The sequence below is a fragment of the Dasypus novemcinctus genome, chromosome 15 (assembly GCF_030445035.2).
Source record: "Dasypus novemcinctus isolate mDasNov1 chromosome 15, mDasNov1.1.hap2, whole genome shotgun sequence".
Classification (NCBI taxonomy): domain Eukaryota; kingdom Metazoa; phylum Chordata; class Mammalia; order Cingulata; family Dasypodidae; genus Dasypus; species Dasypus novemcinctus.
Window position 1 is genome coordinate 109203969 of NC_080687.1, and position 9032 is coordinate 109213000.

The 9032-nt window shown below is 47.3% G+C and overlaps 1 pseudogene; it reads right to left on the bottom strand.

Moving 5' to 3' along the window:
• Window positions 1-1679: 1679 nt before the first annotated feature.
• LOC131273579 (U6 spliceosomal RNA) lies at window positions 1680-1777 on the bottom strand (annotated as a pseudogene).
• Between the last annotated feature and the right edge of the window lie 7255 nt (window positions 1778-9032).

Consider the following 9032-nt stretch of genomic DNA (forward strand, 5'->3'; position numbering starts at 1 on the left):
ATTGCCAGATAATAGGGCAATTCTGTACTTAGTTTCCTGAGGAACTGCCAAGCTGATCTCCACAGTCGCTGCACCATTCTACATTCCTATGAGCAGCGGATGAGTTTCTATTCTTCCACATCCTCTCCACACTTGTAGTATTCTGGATTTTTTTAATAGCAGCCAGTCTAGGAGGTGTAAGATGTTATTTCATTGTAGTTTTGATTTTCTAGTGATGTAGTGATGTTGAACATATTTTCATGTTCTTTTTAGCCATTTGTATTTCCTCTTTGAAAAAGTGTCTATTCAATTCTCTTGCCCATTTTAAAAAATGGATTGTTTGTCTTTTTATTTTCAAGATGTAAGATTTCTTTTTATATGTTGGAAATTAGGCCTTTATCAGGTAGGTAGTTTCCAAATATTTTCTCCCCTTGAGTAGGCTGCCTTTTTACTTTCTTGAAAAACTCCTGTGAAGAAGAAAAGCTTTTTAATTTTGAGGAGGTCCCATTTTTCTGTTTTTTTCTTGCTTGTGCTTCAGGTGTAAAGTTTATGAAACCATTTCCTATTACCAGGTCTCATAAAAGATACCCTATATTATCTTCTAGGAGCTTTATGTCTTAGTTCTTATATTTAGGTCTTTGATCCATCTTGAGTTAATTTTTATATTGGGCATGAAATGGTGATCCTCTTTCATTCTTTTGGATATGGATATCCAATTCTCCAAGCCCCAATTTTTGGGGAGACTATTCTGTCCCAGTTGAATTGGATCAATGGCCTTGTCAAATATCAGTTGGCCAAATATGCATGGGTTTATATCTGAGCTCTTAATTTAGTTCCTTTGATCAGAATGTCTATCCTTGTATCAATATCATGCAGTTTTGTCCAATGTAGCTTTGTAGTATGATTTAAAGTCAGGTAACGTGATTCCTCCAGTTTTGTTCTTCCTTTTCAAGATGTTTTTGGCTATTGGGGGCCCTTTACCCTTCCAAGTATACTTGATAATTGGCTTTTTCAGTTCAGTAAAAAATGTTGTTAGAACTTTCATTGGGATTGTATTGAATCTGTCAATTTGGGTAGGATAAACATCTTAATGATATTTAGTCTTCCAATCCATGACATGGAATATTCTTCCATTTATTTAGGTCTTCTTTGATTTCCTTTAGCAATGTCATCTAAAATCCTTTACATCCTTAGTTAAGGTTATTCTTAGGTATTAGATATTTGATTCTTTTAGTTGTTACTATAAATAGAATTTTTTTCTTGATTTCTTCCTCAGATTGCTCATTATTAGTGTACAGAAATGCTACTGATTTTTGCATGTTGATCCCATATCCTGCCACTTTACTGAACTGCTTTACCAGCTCTAGAAGCTTTGTTGTAGATTTTTCTGGACTTTCTATATATAGGATCATGTCATTTGCAAATAGTGAAAATTTTACTTCTTCCTTTCCAGTTTGGATGCCTTTTATTTCTTTTTCTTTCCTGAGTGCTTGAGCAAGTACTTTGAGCACAATGTTAAATAAGATCGGTGACAGTGGACATCCTTGCCTTGTTCCAGATCTTAGAGGGAAAGGCTAAAGGCTTGAGTATGGTGCTAGCTGTGGGTTCTTCATATATGCCCTTTATCGTCTTGAGGAAGTTTCCTTCTAATCTTATCTTTTGAAATGTTCTTATCAAGACAGGATGCTGGACTTTGTAAAAAAAATATGGAACGCTTCATGAATTTGTGTATCATCCTTGCGCAGGGGCCACACTAACCTGTGTCATTCCAATTTTAGTATGTGTGCTGCTGAAGCAATGCTGAGTCTCATTTTAGGCTCTCACTCATTCATATATTCATTTATTCATTCAATCATTCAGTACCAGGCCCTGTGCCCCATACTAGCTACCCCCAGATGGAAACACAAGCTCCCCAGGAGGCAGTGTGTTCATACATTATGTACAACAAGACAATGGCCAAACAGGAGGTAGCAGGAGGAAACTGAGGCTCAGAGAAGTAGTGAGTGCCCCTGTCAGGACCTTTATCTGCCCCAGCCTCTGACTCCTGGTCTGTTGCTCTTTCTTCTATACCATCGCTGACCAAAGTGGGTTCTGCTGCTCTCCAGTTTCTAGGGAAGTTCATTGGTGTTCAGAGGAAAAAAGCACTTCACATCAAAAAGATTTGGAGAGGGAAGCGGATGTGGCTCAAGTAGTTGGGCCCCTGCCTACCACATGGGAGTTCCTGTGTTTAGTTCTGGTGTCTCCTAAAGATGACAAGCAAGACAGCAAGCTGACATGACAGGGTGGCAGAGTGAGCTGACATGACAAGATGATTCAACAATGACAAAATTAGACAACAAGGAAATGCAACAAGAGACATAGCAAGCAGGAAGGGGAGGGAGCTCAAGCAATTGGGCACCTTCCTTCTACATGGGAGTTCCTGGGTTCGGTTCCCAGTGCCTCCTTAAAAGAAGATGAGCAGACAAAGAGAGCACACAATGAATAGTGACCACAAACAAGGCGGGCAGAAATAAATAAATCTTAAAAAAAAAAAAAAGGCTTGGAGAGGAGAGGAAAACAGATGTAGCTCAGCAGTTGAACGCCTGCTTCCCATGTACAAGGTTATGGGTTTAATCCCTGGTACCTCCCAAAAAATAAAAAGGTTTGGAGAACACTGGGTGAAACAAAACATAAAAGATGTTTTCCATTGCAGGACTTCCCAGAGCCTTTAATATAGTTTGGTGGGGATGCAGTTCATAAGGTGTCATGGATCCTTCTCCAGCAGACTCTTCCAGGGCTGCGTTCTGGGGAAACACTGACAAAACTTCCCTTAGTGTTCCATTAGTTCTCTTTCCCACAGGCAACTACTTCTCTCATCCACACAAAGGCTTGCTCTGGGCTAAATTCTGTTGAAGACCTTTTCTCTTCCATGTGAGACTTGAACAGAAGGGGCAGGGAGGGGATCAACCAAGCACAGCTCTTCCTGTTCCGAATCTCAGCTTCATCTCACAACTGCCAAGCAAAGGCTGGGACCTGGACACAGCAAGGGAGCCCTCAGAAGGAGAGCTCTGCAGAGAGGCCCGCTCCTATCCCAGCCTCACCAAGCCTGGCCCAAGGCCCGAGTCGAGGCTGGGGCCAGGGGGACATTTTTAAAACAAAAATCTACTCATGAAGCTCCTGCTTGAAACCCTCCATGGCTCCCCGTACCCACAGGAGAGGGTCCAAAGCCTCAGTCTGGCCCCTGCGCCCCTCTCAGCCTCACACCCCCCACTTCCTGCTGTCTGTTCTGACAAAGACTGACCCGTGTGCAGTTCCCAGTACACCAGGCTCCTTTCTGTTCCCTCAGTTCTGTGCACTCAGGCAGCATGCCTAAGTGTCCTTCCCTTTCTTCTTCCTTGGATAATTTTATTTCTCCTTTGAGGTTCAGCTCAAGAAGCTTCCCTGTGGGAATTCTCCCTACAGCCCCAGGCTGACCTCTCCCCCACACTCAAGGGAATGATCTTTTCTGTGTCTGTCTCCCCAGCTGGACTGTAAATCCCTGCTCCATCCAGTCGGCCTTGAGCCCCGAAGAAGACCATCCCCTGTCGGTGTCCACAATGGGCACTCAGGGCTGTTCTGGATTCTAGAGGACACAGAGTCCCCAGGGACTGGCTGTGTGACCTTGGGCAAGTTCCTGAACCTCTCTCTGCCTCTCTGCCTCATCTGTAGAACAGGGTTACCCTGAGATGAGCGATATGAAACTCAGAACAATGTCCAGCACAATCTAAAAAATATGCTTCATGCCCTGACGGTGGCCTCAGGGCCAGGCTCCTGGGACCTCCGGGGAGACCAGGTCCCAGTCCAGCTCTGACACTGCCTGACTGGCTTTGGGCAAGAGGCTGGTCCTGCCTCAGTGTTCTCAACTATAGAATGAGCCTGTTGGATGGTAGATCCCTAAAGGGCTCTCCTGGATCTAATAAGAACTGACTCCGAAACTCTCATAAGTATTAGAAAGGTTCCTATGGGCAGCCCCAAGCTCCCTGAAGCCTGGAACCTGAGATATTGACCCCCAGATACCCACCCTTTCTCCCCTCTTCATCTCTTAATGGTGACCCTTCAGTACTGAAGAGTTAGAGTTGGAGGAATTCTTCAAGATTGGCCTCATGCCTCTTCTCCTTAGCATAGACTGTTCTCTCTGGAGGAAATGCTTTTCCCTCCACCTCTCTCTACCACTTGACTATGCAATCTCCCAATTGGCTCAGGCCTCCTTTTCTAGGTGAAGCCTTCTCCAATGGCTCCCCACCCACGGCCTGGCAGAGTTAGCTCTGACATGGCACTTGTCACACTGTTCTGGGCCCATGACAGCAGGTTCCCAGACAAGCAGGGCCTTATTCATTTCTCTATTTCCGGTGTCTAACCTGACCCCGTGCCCATGTGGGGTCAGCACATGTGTGTCGGCATGAAGGCATGCTCCAGCCACACACCTGCTGTTTCCAGATTCAGGACCAAGCTCCCAGAACAAATTGGTTTGCTCACGGCCACTCGAGGCCTCCAATGGGGAAGGCAATGATTCTGGTTCAGCCACTTGCTGGCAACTCCAGGGCTCTGAGCCTGTTACTTTCTTTTTTGATTATTATTTAATCATTTTTTATTGTGGTAACATATATAGCAGAAAATTTAGCATTTTAACTACCCTTGTGTGTACAATTCTGTGGCATTAATTGCATTTACATTTGTTCTACCATCACCACATCCATTTCCAGAACTTTTTCATCACCCGCAAGATCCTGCACCCATGTAGCCATAAAGCCCCATTTCCCTCTCCACAGCCCCTAGGAACCTTTAATCTACTTTGTCTATGGATTTGCATATTCTAGTTATTTCATTTAAATGGAATCATACGATATCTCTCCTTTTGTGTCTAGCCCATTTTACTCAAAAAAGTTCATCCATGTTATAGCATGCATCAGAACTTCATTCCTTTTAATGGCTGAATAATATTCCATTGCGTGCATATACCACATTTTGTTTATTCATCTGTTGATAGACACCTGAGTTGCTTTCACCTGTTGTCTCTTGTGAATAGTGCCGTGATGAACACGGGGGTAGAAATTAAGTCCTCAGTTTCAGTTATTTTGGGTTTATACTTAGGAATGGGACTGCTAGGTCATATGATGATTCTTAGATAACTTTCTGAGGAACTGCCAGTTACTTTCCTCTGTGGTGAGTCTCAGTTTATCAATTTGTAAACATGAGAAAATGGGAGCGGTTGTAGCTCAATGGTTGAGCACCTGCTTCACACATGTATGAGGTCCTGGGTTCAAGCCCTGGTACCACCTGAAAAAATAATATTTTGGGGAGTGGTTGTTGCTCAGTGGTTGAGTGCCTGCTTCCCAAATATGAGGTTCTGGCTTCAATCCCCGGTACCTCCTTAAAAAAAAGAGGGAAAATGCTGGAGCTGCTGTCACCACCACTGCTCCCTTGGGCCGGGGCTGCTGCTCTCAGGCTGGGATCAGGCCTGGGTGTCTCGATTTGAGGCCCCATCATTCAAACACAGTGAGCACTGCCCAACCCTTTCTGGGGTAATGAGTTCCGTAAGTTTTCTTTGCTGGGTACTGTGGTTCCTGTTTCCCAGAGACCCACAGAAATAAACAGGATACTCAGATATCAAGAATCTCAGCGTGTTCAAGGATGACATGAGTCACCGCCACCACCCAGGGCCTTGAGGACCCTGGAGGGCCTGGACTCACCCCATATCTGCGCCGTGTCCAGTGGGGCCAATCGGGACTCACAGACGCCCGGACCTGAAGGGCTCCCCGGAGCCTGCAGAGCTGGGAAGTTACCCAGGGCCAGTGTGGGGCAGGGTGGGACATGGGGGTGCCTAGAAGTTTTTTCGTATTGGAGTCTTGCATGTTGGGATAGCGTGTGCAATTTTCCTTTAATAAGGGGGTGAGGTACTTTCGTTAAAATCAAAATTACAATGCAAGTGAAAGCGTGAAAATCACTGATGTTCACTTTCAAATATTCCTCACTTTACAAAGGAAAGCTTTGAGGCCCTGAGAGGAGGAGGGGGGGGCAGAGGCACCCCCAGGATGGGGGTAGACCACCAGGCATGGGGGTCTCCCCATGCTGTGCCATGACACCCACTTGCCCAGGACACCCTCAGCCCTGACCACGTCCCCACCAGGCCCTGACTGGGCTCCGGAGTGACGTCCTCCAGCTTGGACGAGAGGGCCTGGTGTGGGCTCTGGGGCCTGGGGAGGGGCCTGTGCTCTCCAGGCCCTTCCCTCCTGCTCTCTGGACATGGCTGGCTTCTGCGTGGAGGAGCTGGGGAGCAGGGGCCCGGCGGGCCTTGTCTGCAGAAGGGGTGGTCCGAGGGGCTGGCTGGCAGGGCAGCGGCTCTGCTCAGGCTGCAGGAGCAGGCTGCCTGGGCGCCGTGGCTGGTCCGTCAGTGCCACCGAGCCATGTCTCCGCCTCACTCCACTGAGGCCCTGCTCCTGGGGACCAGAGATGAGCCAGCCAGGTGCCTCCAGGAGTCGCTGTCGGTGGGAAGACGGTGTCAGATGGAGACTCACAGAGTGCCGCGCTCTTCAGGGAAGAAGTGGGGTGTTGGGATGCAATGAAAGAAGGGGGTTGTGAACATGATGGGGACAGGTGGGCCTCCAGGAGGAGGGGGTTGATTCACCATTGGGACATAAGAGGACAGAGTAAGCCAGGCAGGGGGTGGGGAAGAACGGTGCAAGGGAGGGACCACTGAGGCAGCTGCGACATTCCACGAGGTGATGTATAAGACTCCTGGCATGGCACAGGCCACGAGGGGCTCCAAAAATGACAGTGGTTCTTTTTATTTTTAAGATTTATTATTTATTTCTTTACTCCACAACCTCCCACCGCCTGGGTTGTTTGCACTTTCTGTGTCTATTTGTTGTGTGTTCATCTTCTTTTTGAGGCATTGGAACTGAACACGGACCTCCCATGTGGAGGGAGGCACCTAATTGCTTGAGCTACCTCAGTGCCTGCTTTGTTGTGTCTCTCACTTATTTTCCTCCTTGCATCACTTCACTGCACCAGCCTGTCCTGTCAGCTCGCTCTCTTGCTCGATTTCTTTGGGAGGCGTAGGAACTGAACCCGGGCCCTCCCATGTGGTAGGCAGGAGCCCAGTTGCTTGCTTTAGCCACATCTGCTTCCCGATCATGGTTCTTGTGGTTACACGTGGAGTATGATGGAATCTTACCTAAAAGTCATTAAGGTCTTTTAGGCCAGTTTTCCAACGAGGCCTGCTTTGCTTTCCTGGGCACATGGAGCAGGGTCTGGGGACTCTGGTTGTCACAGATGGGATGGTGGGGCCTGCTGCTGGTGCCTAGTGGGTAGAGGTCAGGGATGCTGCTAATATGCTACAATGCTCAGGAGAGCCCACAGCAAGCTATCACCCAGCCACACGTGTGCACCAGGGCTCACAGCGGAGTATGCACAGCGCCAAACACGTCCATCGACAGGTGAGTGGATGAAGAAATGTGGCACAGGCACACAATGGGATATTGGGCAGCCGTAAAGAGGGTGAAGTCCTGACACCTGTGACAACATGGATGAGCCCTGGAGACGTCATGTTGAGTGAAACAAGCCAGACACAGAGGGACAAATACTGTATGGTCCCACTTATGTGAAATATCTAGAATAAGCAAAGATATAGAAACAGAGGGCAGGGGAATTGGGGTTATTATTCAATGGCGCAGAGTTACTGGTTGCAGGATGAAAAAGTTTTGGTAAGGGAGGGCGGTGATGGCAGCTCACTGAATGTAATCAATGCACTGAATAGTATGCTTAAAATGTTAAAATGGCCAATTTTATATTACATGGATGTTATCACTATTTTTAAAAATCAAAGAATTATCTGCTCCAAGGTCAACAGTATCAAGATTGAGGAGCCCTGCTCTAGGTGAAATGCTACCACAGAATTTGCTCCACTCTGAACTGCTTCAGCCAGCTGGTTGTCTGGCCTGCACTTGATCACCTCCAGCAGCAGGGAGCTCACTACCCCTCAGGTGGCCTTCTCCGTCTGTATCCAGTTCAGTGTATTTGGAATGCTTCTTTTCACAGTGAGCTGAAATCTCTTCTCTGTTCCTATAACTCCCAGCACTTGTCCTGCTTCTGCCTTGGGACTACCTAGAACTCGCCTAACTCCTCTTCCACATGAGGGGCCTTAAGCTACCTGAGGACGTGCTTGTGAATCTCCCCCACTGCAGGCTGCGCACCCTCCAGGGACCCAGAAGTTGGAGTTGGGTGGTGGTGTGGCCTCCTGCCTTGGGTAGGGGCTGCTGTGTGAAAAGCGCCAGGGTCCTGTCACCCCAGCTCAGCGTCAGAGGCCCAGGCCCAGAGGCACCCGACATCCCCTGTGTGGGGTGCTCTCAGTCACACCACTGCTTTACCTCAGCTTTGTCTCCTGTCAGATGGGGGTAAAGACAGATGGGAAGATGCTTTTAAAGGTGAAAATGCTGCACAAAAGAGCATGGGGGAACCAGCACCAGTGTCAGTAGATGAAGGAGCGGACAAAGACCATGTGGTATGTCTAGACATACAATGGAATAGTAGCCTGCCACGAAAAGGAATGCAGTTCTGATGCACAGAACAAGATGAAGAACCTGGAAGACGTTATGCTGAGTGAAATAGGCCAGACACAAAGGACAAATATCGTGTGACTTCACTTATAAGAAATGAGCAAATTCCTAGAAACAGAAAGCTATCAGGGGTTGCCAGGGACTGGGAAGGGGGAATGGGGAGTGATTGTGAATGGGCACAGAGATTCCACTTGGGGAATGGGAAAGTGCTGGTGATGGATGCTGGGGATGAGAACACAGTGTTGAGAGGGTAATTAATGCCACTGAATTATACACAGGAAAGTGGTTAAAATGGGAAATTGAGTGATGTGTATATGTCACTGCAATAAAAATGTAAAAAAACAACAGTAGAGGGATTGACCTCATCATGCCCACTTTCGCCCTTCCCTCAGATCTGCTTTGCCACCAAGGGTTTCCACACTAAAGCAATTCTGCATTGATCCTCATTGTCACCTATGACACATTGTCTTCCAATTTGCT